The sequence below is a fragment of the Pipistrellus hanaki genome, assembly GCF_964339955.1.
Source record: "Pipistrellus hanaki genome assembly, chromosome: 14".
Lineage (NCBI taxonomy): Eukaryota > Metazoa > Chordata > Mammalia > Chiroptera > Vespertilionidae > Pipistrellus > Pipistrellus hanaki.
This window is the reverse complement of record NC_140516.1, coordinates 18,872,212-18,897,422: the sequence shown is the minus strand read 5'-3', so window position 1 is coordinate 18,897,422 and position 25,211 is coordinate 18,872,212. Positions and strand designations below refer to the sequence as shown.

The 25,211-nt window shown below is 43.0% G+C and overlaps 1 protein-coding gene across 4 annotated transcripts in view; it reads right to left on the bottom strand.

Moving 5' to 3' along the window:
- The window catches only part of CTNNA3 (catenin alpha 3), a 1,202,853-nt gene extending 1,197,097 nt beyond the window's left edge, over positions 1 to 5,756 (bottom strand). For 3 of the 4 annotated variants that reach the window (XR_014796805.1, XM_084904252.1, XM_084904255.1), the window contains exon 1: positions 5,354 to 5,756. The gene's annotated coding sequence lies outside the window, so the exon portion shown is untranslated. Of the gene's footprint in view, positions 1 to 4,806; positions 5,074 to 5,353 lie in introns of those variants that run through there. The other variant, XM_084904253.1, reaches the window with a different exon arrangement.
- Between the last annotated feature and the right edge of the window lie 19,455 nt (positions 5,757 to 25,211).

Genomic DNA, 25,211 nt, shown 5'->3' with positions numbered 1-25,211 from the left:
ATGCTCCAGACACTATGAAGCTGGAAAGAACGAGGTACATCTGCATAAATTGCAAATTCGGATAAATTGCTATAAATCTGTCCGAACTAAACGGAACTGTCCAACGTGGGGGAGAAGCAGAGACGCAGGATGCAGGTCCGCAGGTGTCACGGCATGCATTTTCCTTCTTCACCTGGAGCAGGTTCCGTAAATTAACAAGAAGAGCAGAACGTATAGCTATTGTCTAGATCCATGGTCGGCAAACTGTGGCTCTCGAGCCACATGCAGCTCTTTGGCCCTTTGAGTGTGGCTCTTCAACATACCATGGCCTGGGTGAGTCTATTTTGAAGAAGTGGCATTAGAAGTTTAAGTTTAAAAAATGTGGCTCTCCAAAGAAAGTAATCGTTGTACTGTTGATATTTGGCTCTGTTGACTAATGAGTGTGCCGACCACTGGTCTAGGGCAATTGGCAAAGCTTGTTGCAGATTATTTGGTCCTTTGTTGTCACACACTGGGAAGAGAGGAACTACTGAGCCTAACAAAAAAGCAAGTTCATTCTCCAGTTCCCATGACCTACGAGCGCCAGCCCTCGAGTAAGTAAGATTCTGGTACCTCTTTCAGAAACTCACAGAGAAATCTCCCTTCGTCCCCACCCGCAAACACACACACTGGACAGGAGAGGCCAGGAGGCTCACTAGCATCTATCCCCAGCGCTAAGAACAATGTCTATACAAGTCATCTACACAGAGTGAGTAATTCCAAAGCCGGCCCTGGAGCAGGTCCATGCGGTCCTCTCAGCAGTCTGCCTCTCGTCGTTCTGTGGTTCTCAGTGAGCTGGCAGAGGTCACTTTGCATTGATACTACCTCCAGAAGCTTCATCAACCGAGACCTAGTAACTCATTTATTATCTCACTAACTGTACACCTCCATCCCAATTCTCTATTGCTACTCAAAGTACAGGTCTGTTTGGCTCGGTAGATAGAGCATCAGCGGACTGAAGGGTCCCAATTTCAATTCTGGTCAAGGGCATGTACCTTGGTAGCGGGCACATCCTCAGGAGGGGGTGTGCAGGAGGCAACTGATTGATGTTTCTCTCTCATCTATGTTTCTAACTCTCTATCCCTCCCCCTTCCTCTCTGCAAAAAAACAATAAAATATATTTTAAAAAATTAAAAGTACAGGTCTGCAATGAGATACGGAGCTTGCACTATCATGTAAATTGGTAACTGTTTCATTCATCTAAGCCAGTGGTCGGCAAACTCATTAGTCAGCAGAGCCAAAGATCAACAGTACAACGATTGAAATTTCTTTGGAGAGCCGAACACCAACAACTGCACATGGGCCATGAAGTTTTCAATCGCACTGTACGTGTGCGCCGGCATGTGGTATTTTGTGGAAGAGCCACACTCAAGGGGCCAAAGAGCCACAGTTTGCTGAACACTGATCTAGGCAGTCTTGGTACAAAGTATTAGGGCCGAGATGACTTACATCCTGGTACAAGCTCTTTTTGCCCTTTCATGGACCGTTGATAGACTGAGAAATGCTGATAAAGTGCTAATATCAAGTGGAGCCTAAAGTGCTCAAGTTCCATCCTTGAGGGTCTTCCTTTGTGCTAGTCATCGCCTTCTCCCTCCATCTCCCAGCACAGGGAGGCCTGAGGCAGCACTGACTGGCTGGTTCGGACAACGAAAGGCAGGAAAAAAGGTGGGGAGCAGGGGTGCCAAGTAAATTTGACCTAAATTTACAGTTTTGTACAAAGGAACTCAGTCACCCCTCAGACGCTAAAGTGAGTGACGCAGTCAGTAGCAGATTGCTGGCTATGTCTGTCCCAGGCAGCAGTATATAGCTAAAAACAGTAATTAAGCACATGAAAATCAGATGCAATGGCTAATAGTCCTGTTCACTTTTAAAATTCTGTATTCTCAGTTACATGTCACTTTCCATTAGATTTGCACGTTGGCTAAACTTAGGAGCTCCACTTCCCCAGGACTATGTCACTTAAAATCCAGTATCCAAACAAAACTGCTTTTTTAAAAACTTTCAAAGTATGTTTTTATTAATTTCAGAGAGGAAGGGAGAGGGAGAGAGAGCTAGAAACATCAATGATGAGAGAGAATCATTGATCAGCTGCCTCCTGCACGCCCCCAACTGGGGATCGAGCCCACAACCCTGGGCATGTGCCCTTGACTAGAGTTGAACCTGGGACCCTTCAGTCCTCAGTCCAATGCTCTATCCACTGAGCCAAACCAGCTAAGGCCAAAACTGCTTTTTGAGTCTCTAGACTAACATTCCCATGAGCCAATGATCCATAAATAAACACTATTTTTAAGTCTTCTTTAGAAAGCACATAGTTTCTCTGCAGGCAAGATTGGGCTGCCAACTTCTCTTCTTAAATATGAATCTCTTCTATGAAAAAAAAATAGAAACATGCAAATAGACTTTCATAGTAAGCAGAAAAGAGAACACCCATCCTTTCACACCTATGACCTCTAATATCACTGAAAAGTAAAACTCCACAATTAAAAAATAAAATTAATACAAACAGAATATATTCTTTAAGAATTCACAACCGGCCATGGCCAGTGTTGTCAAATGGTTAGAGTGTCAGCTCATGCACTGATGGTCTTGGGTTCAATCCCTGGCCCCAGTCAGCATGTGGGATGCAATCAATGTGTCTCTCTCACATTGATGTTTCTCTCTCTCTCTCTCTCTCTCTCTCTCTCTCTCTCTCTCTCTCTCTCTCTCTCCTTCCTTCCCTCCTTGCCATTCTCTCTAAAAATTAAAGGAAAAAATTTCCTCAGATGAGTATTAACGAAAAAAAAAAAAAAGAATTCAGAACCCTATTCCTCAACTCACCTCCCACAAAGTAATACCGATCTCTCTACTCTCTCCACTTTGATTTCTGTGAACCAGCCACCATCTCCAAAAAAATCAAATAGCTTTATTGATCACCAATTCCTTAGTGTTTTCTCTTTGATATATCCTAATTCTATAATCATAGCTCCCAAACTCAACAACAAACTTCAAACTTCCTATCTCCCAGGACTCCCACTAGCCATGCTCTTGTGTGTGCCCTCCATCCTTCCTTTCCATGGTGCTACCAACAGATTTTCTCCAAATTCTTCTAATTTCCCCCAAACTCTTATTACAAAGTATGTATCCTTCATAATTCTGCTATTTCTTTGTCACAGTTGGATCATAAAATTCATATAAACTAGAACGATGTATACATGGTGCTCAAACAAAAGTTATAATTTTTATTGTCATAAAGTCCACAGTAATATAAATAGCCAACAATACTATCTGTTGGGCCCAGCTGGTGTGGCTCAGTGACTGAATGTTGACCCATGAACCAGGAGATCACGATTCAGTTCCTGGTCATGGTACATGCCTGGGTTGCAGACTCAATCCCCTGGGGTTGGGGGTGGAGGGCATACAGGAGGCAGTCAATCGATAATATTCCTCTCTTATCACTGATGTTTCTTTCTCTCTCTCTCTCTCTCCTTCTCCCTTCCTCTCTGAAATGAATTTTTAAAGTATATTTAAAATAATAATAATAATAATAATAATAGTAATACTATCTGTTGGTTTCAGGCACAGGTGAAGAATTTGAACTCTGACACATCACCATATTGATATCTGTGAAAGTTGATAAGTTGAAATTTTGTAAACAGAAGGGATTCTGTCCTTTCCAACACTCGGTGTGTTCCTGTCTGTGTGCTTGTGCCTCACAACCATGTTTTGCATGTCAGAGACACTCGGTAAGTATCTCAGCTGGTAGATAAGGAATTTCACAATGCCTTAAAAAAAAACACAGTAAAAAAATCCTTAAAAATCACAACATTTGTCTAACTCTAATGCTCTCTAATTCAAGTCCACACTTAAGAATAGAGCTTAAAGAAATTATTTTTAACATAAATAAATATGCACACACAAAGATATTTACCATAGCATGTAGATGTTTGGCAACGGTTAATAAAATTATATCCACTTACTGGAATAATGTTACACAGCAACCTAAAATAATATCTATGTAGAATAGATATTATTTGGAAAATTTTTTGGCATAAGGTTAAATGAAAATGCATGGTTCCAAATTTTATCTGCAGTATTATTGCAACTCATTTTAAAGCCATGCAGAGAAAAAAGACTAGAAGGAAATACATCAATAAAATTATAGATCACTTTTTCTGTGCTTTTAAATTTCATACAATGAATATACTAGTAATATACATTACTATTATAATGAAACAAAAGCAAGCTTTACTATAAAAATTCCAATATTTTACTCAAATAAGAAGGAAGACAGACTCTATGTAGGAGGTAACAAATGGAAATAGCTGTGTCCATACTCTTTGTATTTTGGGTTTTCCCATTTAACCAATTTGTCCTGTGCTACTACTGTGTTAATATTGTTTTATAATGGGTAATGACATTGTAATAGCTCATCCAAATATGCCATTCAAATTTGACTGCTGATCGTTCATATTCCAAATCACAAGTATTTTCAATACGCTGACCTTTCCATCTGCCTAAACAAGCTAGCCACCATCCAGATCCAAAACTACGAGTAATTTGAAATCCTAATTTTCCCAGATAAGCAAGCCATTGGATCTTCAGATCCGTTGCAACAGTCTCTCCTCGTGGTGTGTATCCGGGACTCAAACCCTCTACCGTCAACGAACGTCCTGAGGCCTAACCTACATCCCTCCTCATTTCCTTCTGAACCCATTCCTTCCAGTCCTGGCCTCAGTGGCGCCCAGTCCCTCAGACCCCACTGTGGCCTGCTCCCTACATGACAGGTGGTACATCACCGCCCACATTCACCTGCCGTCCTGTGGTTCCCACGTGATGATACATGGTGGTAAAACAGTTCTGTGAGATGCCTCAACCTCCTAATATGATCTCCTATCTCAGCACTGAGATATTAAGACAAACGTCAGACACCGATGCTTCAGCAGCTCTGTCATTTGGGAAAGCTCCCGTTTGCTGTGAACCATCGTTTTTGGTTAAAAGCAAAGCCCCTCCAAACACCTCCTCCTGCCCCAGCTCCGCGCCCAGCAGAGGCATCCAGGCCGTATCTTATCTTCCCCTGCGTGGTATCGCCGCCGTGGGCTTTTTATAGCCCGAGACTCTCTGAATGCAAAGCACGAGGACCTTGGCTACCAGCTTCCCCTGGCACAGGCTGGAAAGTTATTTATAACTTCCACATTCGCGCGAAAGCCCGCATTTCTCACCAGAACTGCTCACAACGCTCTCGTTCTGGAGAAGAAGGCGACGCCCTCTCATTCAGAAGGAAATCCCACGTTCTAACGGACACAGAGCAACCCAACGCAGAACCAAGGAGGCACAGAGGTCCAGCCTTGACCCTTACCTCTCTGTCGCTTCCTAGAAAGGAGATGAGTTTAACACGGGGCTCTTCTGGAAAATGGTCCAAAAGAGAGCTTTGAGGGGGGGACACAAGAAGACACGTTGGCCAGTCCCAGAGTTGCAGAGCGACAACTGGAGAGCCACTGGCAGTGGGGCAGTCACTTCAGCGGAGCGGCATTCACCCAGGATAAAAAAGAAAGAGAGAAAGAAAGGGGAGGTTACAAGCCCGGGGTGGGTGGTATCTAATCCGGAGCCACTAGTCACTGACCTCACTGACAACTTGTTGCTGAAAATACTGCGTTGAAAAAGGCCAGACGCATACTTTGCCTAGCGATCTGCAAACATGGCTGTCAGGAGGCTTTGCATAAGTGAGATTTGCATTTCTCTGCTCCCTTCCCAAAAGGAGGACCCTGGCACCTAATTAAAGCGGAAGGCTCGGGTGATGAAGAGTGAAAAAAACGGTACAGCAGAGGCATAGGAGCCCAGGAAATCTACACCACCGAGATCGATGGTGCAAAACTCAGGGTCTTCAGGACCCTGATGCTCTGTCACATCGGGTGTGTGTTTCCTCTGAAATCCCACCTGCCTGAGCCTTGTCCCAGGCATGGCCCTCTCTGCTTCTAGAACTTAGGTAGCACCACATAAGTATCAGTAATGTAGGTAAAGTGAAAATGTACCAAAAACCTCCAGTATGAAAGCTACCAAAAAAAAACCTACACCTTTTTCTCCAACAAAATTTCTTTCTTCTATGGCTATTTTTTTTTTCATATTTCCTTTCCCCCACCCCCCCACCCCCGCCACCCCCGCCACCAACCACTACATTTTTAAAAATATATCCTCCCTCCGAACATCTTAGCATTCCCTGGAACAGCCTGGTGTATCCCTGCCTCCTGCTTCATCGTCCCATCCATTCTCTGCCTCCCCACTCCAACTGGGACTGCAGTCCCTTAGGCAGGACCCTGTTTGTGACTCTCTTCCAATCGCTCCTCGAACAAGAGGTGGGAACAGCTCTATTTGGGAACAGCTCCTAAAATAGAGCGACTCCTCTGAGTTTGGGCATTTCTGTTCTTCACAGGCCGGATTCTAAATAGAAAAGGAGGCGTTTGTTTATTAGCCCGAGGGCAGCCTGAGAGCCAGTATCAGGAAGCCAAGTGGAAGGGGGACCAGGGGGCTGTCAGAGGATCAGGCAGGAAAGGGCTTTCGCTGTACAGGACTTTTAGGGAAACAGTTTCTTTATGCGGGGCCCTTTAAAATGTGTGCGGCTGGCATGCCCTCTCACCTACAGATTCCCCGTTGCTAACACACTGTCCTCCCAGGATGTTTTAAAGCGGCTTTTGCCCTCCGGGAGAATCTGGGAATAGCCTCTTTTCACTGCAAAAACAAAGGGTACGTTTTATGTCTCTCAGTCCATCTTTTCTGGGATAAAGAATTCGCTGGACACTTGCAAAACAGACGTTTTTGTTTCAGAGCTTTCATAGTGACTGTTTTTTCCAAACCCGGGCTGCTGACTGGAGCCCAGGCCGTCCACAGGCTGCTCAGCGCCAGCCCCTTCCCTGCTCTGTTCCCCTCCTTTCCACCTGCAAAACGGAGAGGAAAACACACACACACACACACACACACATACACACACACACACACATACACACACACACACACACACACACACACACACACACCCCGCTCCCCCTGCCTCTCAGGGGACCTGGGAATGAAGCGGACACCATCTGAAGTGCTTCCAATGACACTGAACTCCCAAGAGATGCCATGCAGATGCAATATGGTGCTTGATGTGATCAAAACAACCAAACAGTACAAATATCCGAAATATAATTTTGAAGGGCTCCGCGGAGTCGCTGTTGAATTCCTTTATAAAACCGTCTGCAGCCCCCAGAGATGGGTTTTATCTGAAGTACTTCCCACTGTAGCCACCAGGGGTCCTCCTCCTAGCCATTCAAATCACGTCGGATCTGGTGAGCAGAGAGGCCCACGGGCTTCTGTGCTTACATGGGTTGGCTGCCAGAACACAGAGATCACCTAGGTCACGCTTCCGTGGCTGACGATAGGGCAGCGGACAAGGCCGGAGAAGTCTGGCTTTCTCTGGTGATCACTGAGGCATGCTGAACCCTAAGCAGTTCCTGTAAACCACCCAGCCGCTGCCTTCTGCACCCGGGCCCCCTTCCAAAGTCTAATTCCTTCTTGTCAGCTTGCCCAGTCTGGGTCAGTATTTATTCTCCTTCCCTATTTATTTATCCCCTTTCTTTCTACTTTCCCAACTTTAACATGTTTGGCTCGCATTCCAAGCGAGCAGAGGTTAGGGACTGAAGAGCTGGGAAGAGGGAAAAGAGAGGGAGTCGGGGCTGCAGTAGCAGTTCTCCGGAGGCAATCCACCGTGTGTCTGTGGCTCCAGGAGTCAGGGCTGACCCCGGACAGTCACTCAGCCACATGCTCTAAGAAGCCCCTGGAGTGGGGCCCTGGGTGGGGAGCCAGCAGGTCAGGGGCCCAGAAGGGAGGCCTCAAAAAGAGAGTGCTTCCCCCATCAACAGCTCCTCTTGGAAAATAAGCCCTCCAGGGCAGTCAGTTCTTTTTGTTTTTGTTTTTGTTTTTGTTTTTACAGAGAGGAAGAAAGAGGGATAGAGAGTTAGAAACATCCATGAGAGAGAATCATTGATCAGCTGCCTCTTGCACACCCCCTACTGGGGATGTGCCCACAACCAAGGTACATGCCCTTGACCTGAATCGAATCTGGGACCTTTCAGTCCACAGGTTGACGCTCTATCCACTGAGCCAAACCAGTTTTGGCACAATCAGTTCTTTAATCAGAATGAAATGCGGTTGCTTCTTTTCACTAAAATGCCCTAAAGAATGAGCATAGCTTTTTAAAAAGTACATATTTTTATTGATTTCAGAGAGGAAGGCAGAGGGAGAGAGAGATAGAAAGGTCAATGAGAGAGAATCACTCTGATCAGCTGCCTCCTACACGCCCCTTACTGGGGATCCAGCCCACAGCCCTGGCATGTGCTCTTGACGGGAATCAAACCCCAGGCCCCTTCAGTCCAAGGCCGGCGCTCTATTCACTGAGCCAAACCAGCAAGGGCATGAGTATGGCTTTTTGCATGAACCATAAGCCCATTTTGTTCTATCCACGATTACTCAAAAGACTGGCAATTTCAGGTTGGAGCTTAAAAAATATGTAATTGTATGAACAGCTAAAACACGTATTTAAGATAAGATGTAAAGATAAGGATAATTTCTGTTTGTGATCATTATTAACATGATTTTATTCCAAAAATACGTGGCACATAGCTCTGGCGCAGGGGTGGGCGTTTTAGGTGAATCTAAGTGAATCGGCTCCTGTTGTAATGGTCGTATGTGCTGTACAAAAACACACTTCCTACTCTCCCTCCCCACCCACCCTGCCATCAGCTCCTAACCAGCTCTCCGTCATCGCTGAGGGAGCAGGAGCCATCTGGGGAGATACCTCATCCCGTGTCTCTGCATCCGACCCACCGGAGCACCAGCCTCCGCCGTCTCCTCGGCCTTCCCTCCGATTACAATGCAAGCAGAGCCCTGTTCCTCCTGCTAATCTCTCCTCTCCTGCTCTGGACCCCTTCTCTCTCCCCCCACCCCCCACGGCCCCCACTCCATCACAATCACCGCACCAGCTGCACTGTCACCCCTTCTGGTCATCAGCCTAAAACTAGGCCGCAGGACTTCTAACTGTAAACTATCAGACCAGCAAAAGCACTGGCTTCACTCTTCAGCTGCCTCTAGGCCTCCCTCCCAGTCCGCTGCCACCTCCCTCACAGACTTCCACCCCCACGTTCTCACCTCCCATCTGCTCTCTGTTCCCCAGCCCGCTCCCTGAACTCCTGTCCCCTCACTGCCCTCAGGGCCAGAGTGAAGTCTATCAACAACCTCCCTGTGATCCCCGCAGGGGATATCTCCTCCAGTCCTCTGGCTTTCAATGAGATCAGCAACTGGATCAATTGGATGCTGAGTGGGACTTAACTGATGCGCCCAATTGGCAGCTAAGGCCCAACATGAGGTGTAAGGAAAGGAAGCCACCTGTGCCCGCCAAGGAATCTCCTGTGTTTGAGGACAGACTCCTCGCTCCGGGCTCACAGAGACGCTAACAGCTGCCTGTTCCTCTCTCCCGTCCCCTCTCCTGGCCCCGACGCCCGAGGGAAAGTTCGGAGACTTGACAAAAGAAGGGAACAAGACCAATCAGAAAGGATATATGCACCCCTATGTTCATAGCAGCACAATCTACAATAGCTAGAATCTGGAAACAGCCTAGGTGCCCGGCAGCAGATGATTGGATCAAAAAACTTTGGTACATCTACACAATGGAATACTATGCTGCCATAAAAAAGAAGGAGTTCTCATCATTTGCAGCAACCTGGATAGAACTAGAGAACATCATGCTGAGTGAAATAAGCCAGTCAATGAAAGAGAAATACCACATGGCCTCACTCATTTATAGATATTAAAAAACATTATAAACTGACAAACCAAAAGATAGATATAGAGACAGTAAAGCAACAAACAGACTGTAAAATTACAGCGGGGAGAGTAGGGAGATCTGGGGGAGATAAGAGATCAACCGAAGGACTTGTATACATGCATATAAGTACAACCAATGGACACAAAACTCTGGGGAGGGAGGGTCTGTATGGGGGGGGGGGTGCCAATGTTAAAATATGTACACAGATAATAATTTAATAAAAAAAAAAAAAAAGAAGGGAACAAGGCCAACGATGTCTCACTTCTCAGAGACACCAGAGAAGAAGCGGTGACAGAGTAGCCGTCCCTTCTGATCCCCAAGTCCCTCGAAAGGGCAGTTTAAAAAAAACAAGGGCTGATTCTTCTTCTTCGTAGGGTCCGTGCCACAGGAAGGGAAAGATGGCGTTTCATTAAACCAGAATAAAGGGGAAGTTTCAAAATGGACGAAGCAGCCTTCAAAACACGGCGAGTGGCAAGTAACGGGAAAAGGAGAGACAACAGGACAGCTGAGAGGCAGGCATTGGGGAAAGCAAATTAGTTCACCCAGCAAACTGGTCACACCCCCGTGAGCTGATGATGCCCAGATCAGCTCCCAGCCCAGCTCTCTCTCGCCAGCACCAACGGCATCCATCCAACGGCCCTCTCCACGTGGACGGGAACACACGTTTCACACGTGGGCTGTCCCACAGAACAGAGCTCTCGCTTCTGCCTCTCAAACCCACTTCTTGCTGTCGCTCATGTTCTTTCAGGGGTCCTCAAACTTTTTAAAGTGGGGGCCAGATCACGGTCCCTCAGAGAGCTGGAGGGCCGGACTATATGAACTACTAATTCCTACTGTAACACCTTGGCTGCGCTCACTGCCCAAAAAACCTGGCGGGCCGGATCAGACTCCTCTGCGGGCCGCATGTGGCCCGCGGGCCGTAGTTTGAAGACCCCCTAGATAGTGGCTTAACCCAAAACCAAGGAGTCCTTCTTCATTCATTCTTTCCCCTTTCCATCATCCAATATCCCTATTACTCTTACCTCCAAAAGTTATTGTTCATACAAGCACGTGTCTCCATCTCCCCTGTGCCAACCGTCCTGAGGCATCTGCCATGCGTTCTCTACGTGGCATCTAAGTGATCTTTCGGGACCCAGCTTTGCTCCTAGTATTCTACTGCTTCCCATCACCCGATGGCCTCCCGGACCTTAGGGCAGAAGATCCAGATGCTTTACCACACCGACAAGGCGCTGCATGGTGATCTGGCTCCTGTCAACCTCTCCAGCCCTGGCTCATGGCACTCTTCCCCCTACTCCACTGGCTGCCACTCTGCTTTCTGTTCCTAAAGCATGCAAGCTTCTCCCTGTAGGGCGGTGGCATCTGCTGTCCCCCCATCTGAAGTCACTTCTCCAGGCTGTTTAAACATCTGGCTCACTCTCTACCTTGACATGACACCTCCCCTTCTCAGAAAGCTGATCCCCTTATCTCACTGCCCCCCCATCACTGATCACAGCCTTACATGTTTATGGATGTTTGCTGGTTCTGTCTTCACTGGAGACACCACTGGAATGAAAGGGAGAGGCAGAGGCAGTGTCCATAACAGCATGGCATATGCCAATGAGCTAGAACGGAAGGTGAAGCTCAATAACTATGGGATTTCCAAAAGAGGGAGAGAGCCCTAACCGGTATGGCTCAGTGGAGAGAGAGCCTCGGTCTGCAGACTGAAGGGTCCCAGGTTTGATTCCGGTCAAGGGCATGTACCCAGTAGAGGGGGTGTGCAGAAGGCATCTGACTGATGTTTTTCTTTCATTGGTGTTTCTAACTCTCTTTCTCTCCCCCTTCCTCTCTGTAAAAAGTCAATAAAAAATATAAATTTAAAAAAAAAAAAAAAAAAAGAGGGAGAGAGAGCTCTAGAAGGAAGGAGTAATCCAGGACATTTTCCTGGAGGGAGTTATATTTGCCTTGATGCAAAAAGAAAAGATGTCAATATCGTAGGAGAATAGTGTTCCACTAATTTTATTTCTCAAATATCCTTCAGATCCATTGCCTCTCCATCTTTACAGCTACCGCCCTGGGACAAACTGCAGGTATGTCTTGTTTGTTGCCTTTATATGTTATATTTACCCCTCCTCCTCTGTTGCACGTGGTGTAAACCCAAATACAGCATTTGAATTCTAGTCAGGGTGTATTTAGTGCTAAAATTAAAAATCTCAATATAACTATTTTAGAACTACAGAAAGTGACACGTTAACTTTATTGCCTGGGTGATAGCAGTAGGGCAGAAACGAATGGTTTTCTCATTAATTTCCTCATGTAATTTTCTCACAGTGCCATGCCTCAACTTTGACGGCCCATCTTGCCATTAGTCAATAACCTTAACAAGCGCAGTAATTACAGTCAATCATGTCTGCTTTAGTTCATTGATTACTTTGCTACTTCTTTTTCAACTTGTTAATGAAAATTCCCAGCACAGACCTTCGGGGTGACATTTCTTTTATTAATTAACCATCCTATCAGTCCCGTGAATATATTAAACCAGAGCATCTTATATTAAAATTGACATTTACTGTCACTGAACCTGCCTTTTCATTTCCATTTTTTACATAAGAGATTATTACATTACTTCCAAATGGTTAGCATCCTTAATTCTTACTCCATACAGCTTTTAGAATGTTGAAGAAGTTGTCTTGTATCTGTGATCCTAACCTCAAAAGCTGGTACTAAGCGATGTAAACGATGGAACATCTTACGGCACTCAACAAAGCTAAGCAGTAGTATTTATATCATTTAAAAGGTGGATCCATTTTTGGCATCCTATGAATACCAAGTTAACTGTCTCTTTGTTCTGATAAAAAAAAAAATGCAGTAGATTTTCTAGTTGCACAAATGTAAAGCAAGTCTCACCTAAAATGCGCTGAAGGAAATGACTGTTCACAGGGAAATTCAGTGAGGTATGTCTCTGCAGATTTTTATTGCTTCTTAAAAAGAACCAGTCGTTTCTCCCTGCATAAATTTACATAGTTCTCAAACCCCCTTTATAAAGTGAATATTTCCAATGTCTTTTCTTACCATCCTGAAATTAAATTCATAGTTATTAGCCACACACTCTATCTATACTGTCTTTAAAGTATATTTTGTATGTAGATATTAATTAACCACCCTATCGGTACATGAATTTGCACAAATTATATATTTGCACTTCCTTACACAAATGCTCAGGCACTCTTACAGTGGGACACATAGTAAAAGAGTCCCTTTTCCCCTGTGACAGAATCACTGTGAGTGTGACAGCGACAAATGTAGGTTGATAAGGATATACCGTGTTAGCGATTCAAACACAAGCAGCAATGTGCAATCGTGATGTGATTTTTCTGAAATGCTGAACGACTCTTGATATAATACAGAACAAAACAAACTTCCTTTGATAAACCCAAGTTGTTGCATTCCTGGAAAATTTAGTGCAAAAATGATGATAATTAGTGTTCCTAAGTAAAACCAGAGTTAGAGTCTAGGCTTAGAAATTATAAGTAGGATCCACATGAGTAGACAGTGGGGTATTTGAAATCTGCCAAGGCTGTGGGACAATTCTTTTTAGAGGAGAGTGCCACTCACTGCGATGCGACACTTCTAAGCTTCTGTTATTACAGGCCAACGTGCCCCACAATTAGAAACAGAGGAGGGAGAGAAGGAGAGAGGGAGGGAGGGAGGGAGGGAGGGAGGGAGGGAGGGAGGGAGGGAGGGAGGGAGGGAAACCTGTAAAGAGCCCTACCAGGAATGGCACAGCACAACCTGGAATCAGGACTACCGAAGTCCCAGAGATGTTTTTCAGAGAATAATTCAGATTTCCCTTGAGGGGTCCCAGATTGGAGAGGGTGCAGGCTGGGCTGAGAGACAATCACCCCACCACACCCACCCCCGTGCACAAATTTCGTGCACCGGGCCTCTAGGGTTTTTTTGTTTTTGTTTTTTAATATATTTTATTGATTTTACACAAAGAGGAATTGAGAGGGATAGAGAGTTAGAAACGTCGATGAGAGAGAAACATCAATCAGCTGCCTCTTGCACACCCCCCACTGGGGATGTGCCCGCAACCAAGGTACATGCCCTTGACCGGAATAGAACCCAGGACTTTTCAGTCCGCAGGCCGACGCTCTATCCACTGAGCCAAACCGGTTTCGGCCCGGCCTCTAGTTTTTTTTATAAAATTGGATCATTTATAATCTCACTACAATTTGTTTTCAACTTTTTACTCTCTCAGGGCTCATAGTGCTTGATAAAACAATGGATTTACAGTCTCTGCATAGCCATTGAACTATTGATATACAGTATACTCACCTAACAGAAACATTGACTTGTTATATTGCTTTTATATAGTAAGCTCTGATTGTCTAATGTGCTCTAAGGACAAGGGACTTGATTTCTCCCAGTATTATCATTTGTCACATGGCAGAGTCCCTTGACTAAATCCAAAACAGAAAACAGTGATGATTAATATTGTAACAGAACCAAGATAATCAAGGTGGGGGGGAAATAGATGGAAATGGGAAGATGTGTGTGTGTGTGTGTGTGTGTGTGTGTGAGAGAGAGAGAGAGAGAGAGAGAGAGAGAGAGAGAGAGAGAGAGAGAAGCAAAAAGCTTGATCCAAGACCAGTGTTAAAGACTGGTTGTAGGAAATTCAAAAGACTCAAGAATGTTAAAGCTTGCCCCATGCCACTCCTAATTCCCAAAACTCTTGAAGTTTTTAGGTATTATTATAGATACATAAGGCACACCTTACTCAACAGTAAGTACAATTTTTTAGAAGCTCTAAAGTGAGTAGAATTACTTAAAAAAAAAAAAAAAAAAAAAAAAAAAAAAACCGTAAAACAACCCCAATTCCTTTTAGACCTCAGGAAAATAGGCATGTTTAACTATTCCCTCTCTCCACCTACCCAATCAATTACCAAATCCTAATGATTTTAAAAATTCTCTCTCCATTTCCATTGAATCTTATCAGTGGTCACCTGAGCTATTGAAATAGCTTTCTGCTTTCTAAGTGATTTTGCAACTGTTAGCATTCTCAGTATTACAACCTCCACCACACCCTAACCCTACCACTCCATTCTCCAAATTACTATCAGAGTTCTTTCTAAAATACAGTCTGATTAATCAATTATTTTGCACACAAAGTCTTCAGGGAACTTCCAGCATAAAATATAAACTCTTTTTTAAATATTTTTATTGGTGTTTTTTTGTGGGTTTTTTTTACAGAGAGGAAGGAAGAGGGAAAGAGAGTTAGAAACATTGATGAGAGAGAAACATCAATCAGCTGCCTCCTGCACACTCCCTATAGGGGATGTGCCTGCAACCAAGGTACATGATCTTGACCTAAATCGAACCTGGGATCCTTGAGTCCACAGGCTGATGCTCTATCCACTGAGCCAAACTGATAGGGCAAATATAAACTCTTTAGTTTGACATTCAAAGTCCTTTACCATCCGGGCTTTCTCTTTTTTACCAAATACCAATATGGAATATAGCATACAAATATACCAAGAGCAAGAGATCTTTATGTCTCTGAGTAGTTTTATTTCAATGGTAAAAGCATACAGACACATAGAGTACTTGCCAGTTTCTACACAAACCACATTCTTCTTTCTTCAGTGAGCTTCCCCCAAATATCCTCCAACTAATCCACAAGCGTGTCCACTTCCACACACCCTAACCAATCCTCAGCCTTACCAAACTTTTTATTTCTGCCAGTCAGATGGGTGAAAACTGGTCTATTTTAAGAAGTAAAATTCGTATTCTTTTCAGCATGAGTAATAGTAGGTTCGTATCATTTGAAAGTCATCTGTATACCATTTCCTATAGATGGCCTGTCGTTCCCTGTTATTTTTCCACTGGCTGCTTTCAGATTTAACTGCAAGAGCCCTTTATATATTAAGGAAATTAGTTATCTCTCACAGATGTTGTCCATCTCTTCCTGCCAATCTATCACCCAGTCTCTGATTTTACTTAGGGTATTTCTTACTTGGCAGATGTTTATAATTCCTATGTAATCCCAAATACAAAGACTGCTGGGTCTGGGTTTTGTAACTGAATAGCATTCCCTACCCCAAGATGATGAAGAGGATGCCATGGTAACCCTAATTTTTTAAAGTACTCTTATTTTCTAGTACTTCTAGTTTTGGGTATCTAAATGTGACCCATTTGCAATTGATTCGGAAGAAAGAAATGAGGTAGAACCCATTTTTATTTCCTCCCTAGGTGTCCCAACATCATATTTTCAGATTTTCTCACTAATTTTAAATGAATTTGATGGCACACTCATTTCCCATATACTATAAAGAGAGGCCTCTTTGGAGGGCTTCTATTCTATTGTTTCATAAGTAAATACCTAATTTTTTTTCAAATATATTTTATTGATTTTTTACAGAGAGGAAGAGAGAGGGATAGAGAGTTAGAAACATCGATGAGAGAGAATCATCGATCAGCTGCCTCTTGCACACTCCCTATTGGGAATGTGCCTGCAACCAAGGTGCATGCCCTTGACCAGAATCGAACCTGGGACCCTTCAGTCCACAGGCTTACGCTCTATCCACTGAGCCAAACCGGTTTCGGCCAATACCTAAATTTTTTCAAATGCTGTATCTCTTTAAAATCTCCTTTTTCTCTCCCCATTTGAATGTGTTAGAACTGGTCACTCATCATCACTACTCCTCTTTTTCACAATTTTATCAGCTAATCACACATATCTATTTTTATTTTTTTTAAATATATTTTATTGACTTTTTACAGAGAGGAAGAGAGAGGGATAGAGAATTAGAAACATTGACGGGAGAGAATCATTGATCAGCTGCCTCTTGCATACCCCCTGCTGGGGTTGTGCCCGCAACCAAGATACATGCCCTTGACCAGAATCGAATCTGGGACCTTTCAGTCCGCAGGCCGACGCTCTATCCACTGAGCCAAACTGGTTTCAGCCACATATATCTATTTTTAACATGAACTTTAGAATCAGCTTATCCAGCTCCCCCCAAAAATCCTAATAATTCTTCAAGATTATGCTAGATAGATGGAACAATTTAGAAAAAATTAAACTCTACAAAGACAAGAACAAGCACTGCCTTTCCATTTATTCAGTCATCTTTTATTCACCTCTGTAGAGCTTTCGAGTTTTCTTCTTATTTGTGCTCTGCACTAATCATTACATTCATTCCAGTTTATTAGCGATTCAAACACAAGCAGCAGTGTGCAATCGTGATGTGATTTTTCTGAAATGCTGAACGACTCTTGATATAATACAGAACAAAACAAACTTCCTTTGATAAACCCAAGTTGTTGCATTCCTGGAAAATTTAGTGCAAAAATGATGATAATTAGTGTTCCTAAGTAAAACCAGAGTTAGAGTCTAGGCTTAGAAATTATAAGTAGGATCCACATGAGTGGACAGTGGGGTATTTGAAATCTGCCAAGGCTGTGGGACAATTCTTTTTAGAGGAGAGTGCCACACACTGCGATGCGACACTTCTAAGCTTCTGTTATTATAGGCCAACGTGCCCCACAATTAGAAACAGAGGAAGGAGAGAGGGAGAGAGGGAAGGAGGGAGGGAGGGAGGGAGGAAGGGAGGGAGGGAGGGAGGGAAACCTGTAAAGAGCCCTACCAGGAATGGCACAGCACAACCTGGAATCAGGACTACTGAAGTCCCAGAGATGTTTTTCAGAGAATAATTCAGATTTCCCTTGAGGGGTCCCAGATTGGAGAGGGTGCAGGCTGGGCTGAGGGACAATCACCCCACCACACCCACCCCTGTGCACAAATTTCCTGCACTGGGCCTCTAGGGTTTTTTGTTTTTGTTTTTTAATATATTTTATTGATTTTACACAAAGAGGAATTGAGAGGGATAGAGAGTTAGAAACGTCGATGAGAGAGAAACATCAATCAGCTGCCTCTTGCACACCCCCCACTGGGGATGTGCCCGCAACCAAGGTACATGCCCTTGACCGGAATAGAACCCAGGACTTTTCAGTCCGCAGGCCGACGCTCTATCCACTGAGCCAAACCGGTCTCGGCTGTTTGCTTATTTTTTAATTTCTGTATAACTCTCATGCTGTGCATCCGCCATCCTTAACCTACCTATTTTCACAGTGATGGACACCCTGCCATAAAAAGCATGGCAGCAAACGCTCTGGCAGTCATACTTAGGATGCTGCCATTGACTGGGACAAAGAAGCCCAAAATGTCAGTGCTTAACAAAGTAAGTTGCTTCCTTGCTCATCTAACAGTCCACGGTAGGTATTCCTGGGAGGGGAACATCCTTCCTTCGTGTGGTGGTGCAGAGAGATCACATGATTTGCCCAAGGTCACACAAGGAGTAGCACAGCCAAACATTCAAATCTCGGTTGTCTTATTCCACAGTCTGCTATGCATGCCTCTTTACGAACATGTGTGAATATGTGTAGGACTGGCTTCCTTATAGATTAAGATCTCATGTTGTGTTAGATATTAAACTATTGTCTCTTCTGCTCCTGTGCTTTGGTTTTGGGATACTGGACTTGAAGCAACAAATGACCCCCCCTTTGTCAGCTGGCTCAGTGTTGTTGGTTTCTTCCGAGGGCACGAGAAGGCAAGAGAGTAGATGACATTTGCTTCTTTCGATCTCCTTGCTATTCATGCAGCTCAGCCCATCAGTCTGTCAGCCACAGCCGTCCAGTGTCTGCTCCTCTCCTCTCCCAGAAACGACCCCTCAACCTGGCAGCTCTCTCTCCTCAAACGCCTGAGCCCCAGCTCCAAACAGGACCCTGCTCCGTGCCTGAAGGTTCTAACTCCAGCCTCTTCCCTGTGTGTTCTCCCAAGCAGGAGAGCTGTTTCCTATTTTCTCTCTGGTTTCATCAATTTTCAACCTTCCAACACCAATCCAGCCATTTCCCAATAGTCATTTATTTTTATTGAACCTCCTAGTATGGTTTCTGGTTTCTTGACCAGACTCCGGCTGATACACATATACCGTCAATTCTCATTAGTTCTGCTATAAAGTTGCCACAAACGCTGAATTAGTGATGCTGAACCGTTGCTCCTAGGAGAAATACAGCTCCTGTGAATCTGGAGTAACAGTATTTCCACTGCAATCAATACTTGGCCTTGTTTTATGTGCGTCTCTGCTTAAAAACGCCTAACTTAACATTACGGCGATTACAAACACTGAGCTCTCCGCCAACAGCTCTGTAACTCATGTCTGAACAAAGCTCACCCAACGCAGATATTTCCTCCATAAAGGACATCCCTGCCTCCTTGTGCTCGAGAACACGAGAGGGCACCTCTGCCCTGTGTGCAGGTGCCGTTTTAAACAGTGAAACCGCCTCCATAAAGCACAGAAATGCAGGAAACGTGGCTCTGAAGAGACCATGGACATGGCACAGGAACAGTGTGAAAGCTGAGAACACAGAGCATCGCCCCCAGGGAGCTGGGAACATGCTCCCCCTCATCAGGCGACTCAAACTTTTCTCCATGTTGTTGGTCAATGACTACACAAGCGCTGTGAGTGTCAATTTGGGGTTAGCAAGTAGGTAAATTTGTAAATATAGAATTTGTAAAGAATGCAGAGAACTATATATATGCTCATGGCCTGTCTCTACAATCTCTAAGCTGGTTAACTGGTCCATGTGTAATAGGAAGGCTTTTTAATATGTCTTGACATCTAGTATGATAAATCCCCACCCCTTTCTTTTTGAAGGCTGACTTCGCTATTCTTGTTCCTTTGCTATTTCATATAAACTTTAGAATAAATTTATCAAACTCCCCCCCCCAAAAAAAAACAACTGTAACTTTAATTCAAATGGCAATTTTTACATTAATTAAGGAATAATTGACATATATTAAGTTGCCCTATCTGCTATGGGATATCCCTCCATATATCAGCTAATCTTGTCTTAAGATTTCAACATTTTTACCATAGAGATTTGCATATTCCTAGATACCTTAGAAATATTGTCATATTGTGAATGGATTTTAATTATATTTTCTAGTTAGTTATGATGAATGCAAAGAAATATTGTTAATTTTTTAAACCTGATCTCGTACCTGCAGAATTCTCCATGGTCTCACGTGTCTCTGTTGGTTCCTGTCTCGTCTACAAAAGATGAAACAGTGCTCCTTTCACATCCCCCTCCCTGCCCCAGCCTGGACCGCCTGCTGGGCTTGTCTCCTGTCTTCAAGGCCCAGCTCAAACACTACCCTCTCTGACAAGTCTTACCTACCCGCCTGGCCTCCTGCACAGCTACCAGCCAGCCCTCCTTGCTTGCCACCTCAGTTACATGTGCAACTCACCTGCTTCTCTAACACTTTCCACATACCTCCATCCTAGTGCTCACCACAACGCATCAAAATTACTTGTTCAGCCGAAACCAGTTTGGCTCAGTGGTAGAGCATCGGTCTGCGGATTGAAAGGTCCCAGGTTCAATTCCAGTCAAGGGCATGTACATTGGTTGCAGGCACATCCCCAGTAGGGGGTTTGCAAGAGACAGCTGGTCGATGTTTCTCTCTCATTGACGTTTCTAGCTCTCAATCTCTCTCTCTTCCTCTCTGTAAAAAATCAATAAAATATATATTTTTTTAAATTGGCTCTCAAAAAGGAAATTTCAATCGTTGTACTGTTGATATCTGGCTCTGTTGACTAATGAGTTTGCCAACCACTGGGATAGCCTGATGTGTTTAAATAGAATGAGGGAGCCCGGTGGGTTTGGCTCGGTGGTTGAGCATCGACCATGAATCAGGAGGTCACGGTTCAATTCTGGATCTGTGTACTTGCCCAAGTTGCTGGCTTGATCCCCAGCAGGAGGTGTGCAGGAGGCAGCCAATCAATGATTCTCTCTCATCATTGATATTTCTAACTCTCCCCTTTCCTCTCTGAAATGAATTTAAAAAATTTTTTAAATAAATATAATGAGAAATTTATAGTTCTGCTGTAGAATTTGGGATAAATTGGTGATAATCACATAGAAAATTAAGCAGACAAAAAAGAACAATATAATCATTAATTTCTGAGAAAACAAAGGTTCTAGAGAAAGGAAATTTAATCATAGCATAGTATGTGGCTTAGCTATGAATAATAATTACATAATCGTAGTAATATGAACACTGAATATTGTCTTAACCAACTATCATCACATAATTTAAAAGGTAAAAGACAGGAAAAGGAGAAGTATATTTAAAATGCTGATGGCTTGTATTTCACAGTAAATAGCAAAGAGATAAAATCTGAAACAAAAAATTTAAGCAGCAGTAGTGTAAGAATATTGTTTAGAAAGATGGCAGTAGATACCAGAATACACAACTGGAAGGGTTTAGGGTGGTTACTGCATCTGGAGAGTGAAAGGTGAGAACAGGGAGCATGGGGAGGGAACAGGTATTTCTCATACTTCTCACCAGACAGCAGTTTTCTTTTAACAAGTGTTCGTATCACTAGGTGAAAAGCAAAGCTTAACTGAAAACAGTTTTTACAGCCCTGGCAGGTGGCTTAGCTGTCTGAAGTTGTCCTGTACATCAGAAGGTTGCAAGTTCCATCTTTGGTCAAGGTGCCTGGGGGAGTTAACTGATCAATGTTTCTCTCTCATCACTGTTTCTCTTTCCCTCTCTCTCTCCCTCTCTCTCTCTCTCCCTCTCTCTCCCCTCTCTCTCTCCCCCCCCCCTCTCTCTTTTTCTCTCCCCTCTCTCTCTCTTCCTCTCTTTAAGTATATGCTTGGGTAAGGATTTTAAAAAAGAAAAACAATATTTACAGATTTTCATAAAATGAACTGTTGAGCTTGTATTTTAAAAATCAAAGTACTGTGCTTACATTAAAAACATGTTCATGAGTAAATTGATGTTTATTCACTTAAATTAAAATCTTATTTGAGCATCTGATAGGACACAGTCTTAGAAAAAGTGTCATAAGAATCTCAAAAATCAGCATTTTAACAACCTGTTTTTAATTTAACAACCTGTTACTAATCACCCAAGCTGAAATGCCCCTTTTCTATGCTTTAAGCCCTTATTATTATTATATAGATACAAAAATATAATTTTCTCATTTAAAAAATACACTGTTGCCCTGACTGGTTTGGCTCATTGGATAGAGCATCAACCTGCGGACTAAAGAGTCCCAGGTTCAATTCCAGTCAAGGACATGTACCTTGGTTGCAGGCACATCCCCAGTAGGGGGTGTGCTGAAGGCAGCTGATCAATGTTTCTCAACAATGTTTCTCTAGTTCTCTGCAAAAAATCAATAAAATAAACTTTTTTTAAAATACACTGTTTTAGGGTAAAAAATGTAACTCTTTATTCAGAGCTTATCGGTAATACAGTGGTCCTACATCTTACTACATATTTACTTGAATAATGAGCCAACAAAACAAAAATGAGCAGAAGTTTTTTAATCAAAATATTGTTCTAGTAGAGTATGAAATTAGATAAAATAGCTTCTAATTTAATCTCTCACAACATACTCATTTCTCATTATTTTTTTTCTTTGCCCTGTAACTCTATAAAACCTGAATATTAAAACTGTGCAATATAGCTTACCAAGAAAATATTAAAATTTAGGTTAAAGATGACAAATTGAACACACCTTTATCTGACTTCCCTCTCAATATGCCATGAAAATTGTAGAGCTGAGCAAACAAGTCCCTAAGTGATCAGAGAGCAAACACACCAAACCTGGAACAGTGTGTACGAGAAAAATGCACAGAGAAGGGAACATGAACAGATTCCCAGTCCCCACTGCCCATTACATAGAAGAAGGGGGGGGGGGGAAATCAATTGGTAGTTATGTAATGTAAGTACTTGCTCAGGAAGAAAAAAATCAAATAATGCTAAAGGAGTTGGAATGAGTTGCTTAGGTACCTCTATTACTCATGTTTATTTAAATTAAAGCAATATAGTGTATATCTTAAGCCCCCATAATGTTATATATCCATTAAATCTCAATTTTTAAAAAGTAGGCAAATGACTTCAATAGACGTCTATCCAATGAAGGTACACTAATGGCCAATAAGCACATACAAGAGCTCAACATCATTAGTCATTAGGGAAATTCAAATCAAAACCACTCCCCATTTACTAAGATGGCTATCATTTTTTAAAAATGGAAAATAAGTAATGGCTGGATTGTAGAGAAATTGGAACACACTCTCCCCCCCCCCCCCCCCCCCGACATTGCTGAGGAAGTATAAATGGTACAGCCATTGTGGAGAAGGGTTTGGCAGAACCTCAAAAAGCTAAACATAGAACTACCATATCTTCCCACAATTCCACTTCGCAGCATAATACCCAAGAGAACTGAAAACAGATGTTTGAACACTTGTACATGAATGTTCATAGCAGCATTATTCATAAAAATAGCCAAAAGGTAAAAACAATTTAGTGATGAGTAGATAAACAAAATGTGGTATACCTATACAATAGAATATTATTCATCCAAAAAAGACATGAAATTCTGGCCCAGGGGCATGTTCAGTGGTTGAGCGTTGACTCTGAACCAGGAGGTCATGGTTCAATTCCTGGTCAGGGCACATGCCTGGTTGCAGGCTTGATCCCCAGTGTGGGGTGTGCAGGAGGCAGCCGATCAATGATTCTCTTTCATCATTGATGTTTCTATCTCTCTCTTCCTCCCTCTTCCTCTCTGAAATAAAAATAAAAAGAAATTTGAAAAGAAATGAAATTCTGAAACATGTTAACTATGGATAAGCCTTGAAACCACTGTGCTACGTGAAACAAGCCAGGCCCAAAAGGACAAATATTGTACTATTCCACTGACAAGAGGTTCAGATAGAGGCAGAAAGTAGAACAGAGGTTACCAACTGTGGGAATAAGAAGGAATGTAAAGTAATTCTTTAATGGGTACAGAGTTTCTGTTTGGGATGAAGAAAAAATTCTAGAAATGAATAGCTGTGATGGTTATACAACATTGTAAATGCACTCAATGCTCTGGAATTGTACATTTAAAAATAAACTGGTAGACTTCATGTTATGTATATTTTAATCACAATTTTTAAGGGCAAGTAACTAAAATATTGTCAAAACATATTCACACAAATTTTTGAATAAAATATCAATACATACTATGACATGGATGAACCTTGAAAACATACTAAGTGAAAGAAGCTGGACCAAAATAATCCACATATCCTATGATTCCACTTACATGAAATTTACAGAATATGCAAATCTATGGCAAAAGATGAGTGATTGCCAGGCTGGGGGTGTGGGGGAATGGGGAGTGATTAACTAGTGGGCTCAGGTTTCCTTTTGGAGTGATAAAAATACTCTGTAAGAGATAGTGGCGACAGCTGCACATCATGAATGTATTGGAAGCCCCTGAAACGTACAATTTAATGGTTAAATGGCTATGACATCATTAGGTGAGGGGAGTTTTTCAGCTCCCTGTCAATCTTATACACTCAGCCCATTGTTGACCGGAATGTCATGATGACTGTACATTATGTAACACCGCATTGTTGTAGACTAGAGAGCAATTCTCCCGACAGCCCCAAGGAAGCCAACAGCCATGTTGTAGAGAGGATCTACAGGACAAGATATGGCGGGCAGCTTCTCGGAGCTGGAAATGTTCCTCCACTGACAGACAAGTCCTGTTGTTTTTAAGTCACTATGTGTATCATAATTTGTTAGATAGCAAAATAAAACCAATATAAGTCATATGCTTACCCTTGGCCTGAGAAGCGTGGGATACCTTAGCAGTTGAAGTGAGCTTGCATCCAAATAAGGAGGGGTGGTCCCCCTTAAGCAGAATTTAAATGTCACCATCAGTTAGGAGGATGGGTACTAGAATAAAGAAGAACAAAAATTATCCAAGGCAATCAATATATTCAGTATCTGACATCGCACAGGCCTTCAACATTCAAATCAGCAGTCCCCTACCATTGACTCTTGTCTATTGCCACATACACACTTCTTGATCTACATGACACTGAGCCAGAGACTAACAAAGAATACATGAGGCCAACAAAGTCTAGCAAGACCACTGGGCTTTTATCTTCTTCAATTTGCCCCTAAGTAGGCTATCTCACACTGGGCAAGCCACTTATGGACCTGTTTCCTGTCTGTAAAAAGGAGGTATTAAACTAGCTTTATTGTTTCTTTCAGCATTAAAATTCTATTGGGGGGGGGAGTAATTTAAAGAGAGAGCCCACCAAAATAATTCAAAGTACACTTTGATTTGCCATAAGAGAACAAAGAAACGCCATATTGCTTCCATACACATGTCCATCCCTCTCAGTATTCCACCTCTGCAAGAGGGATTAAGAAAGGTTTTTTTTTAGAGAAAGCCACGAAACATTTGCCTTCCACACCCAAATGAGCTTAATAAAAAGTACCACACAAAACGAACAAGCAAAGAAAACC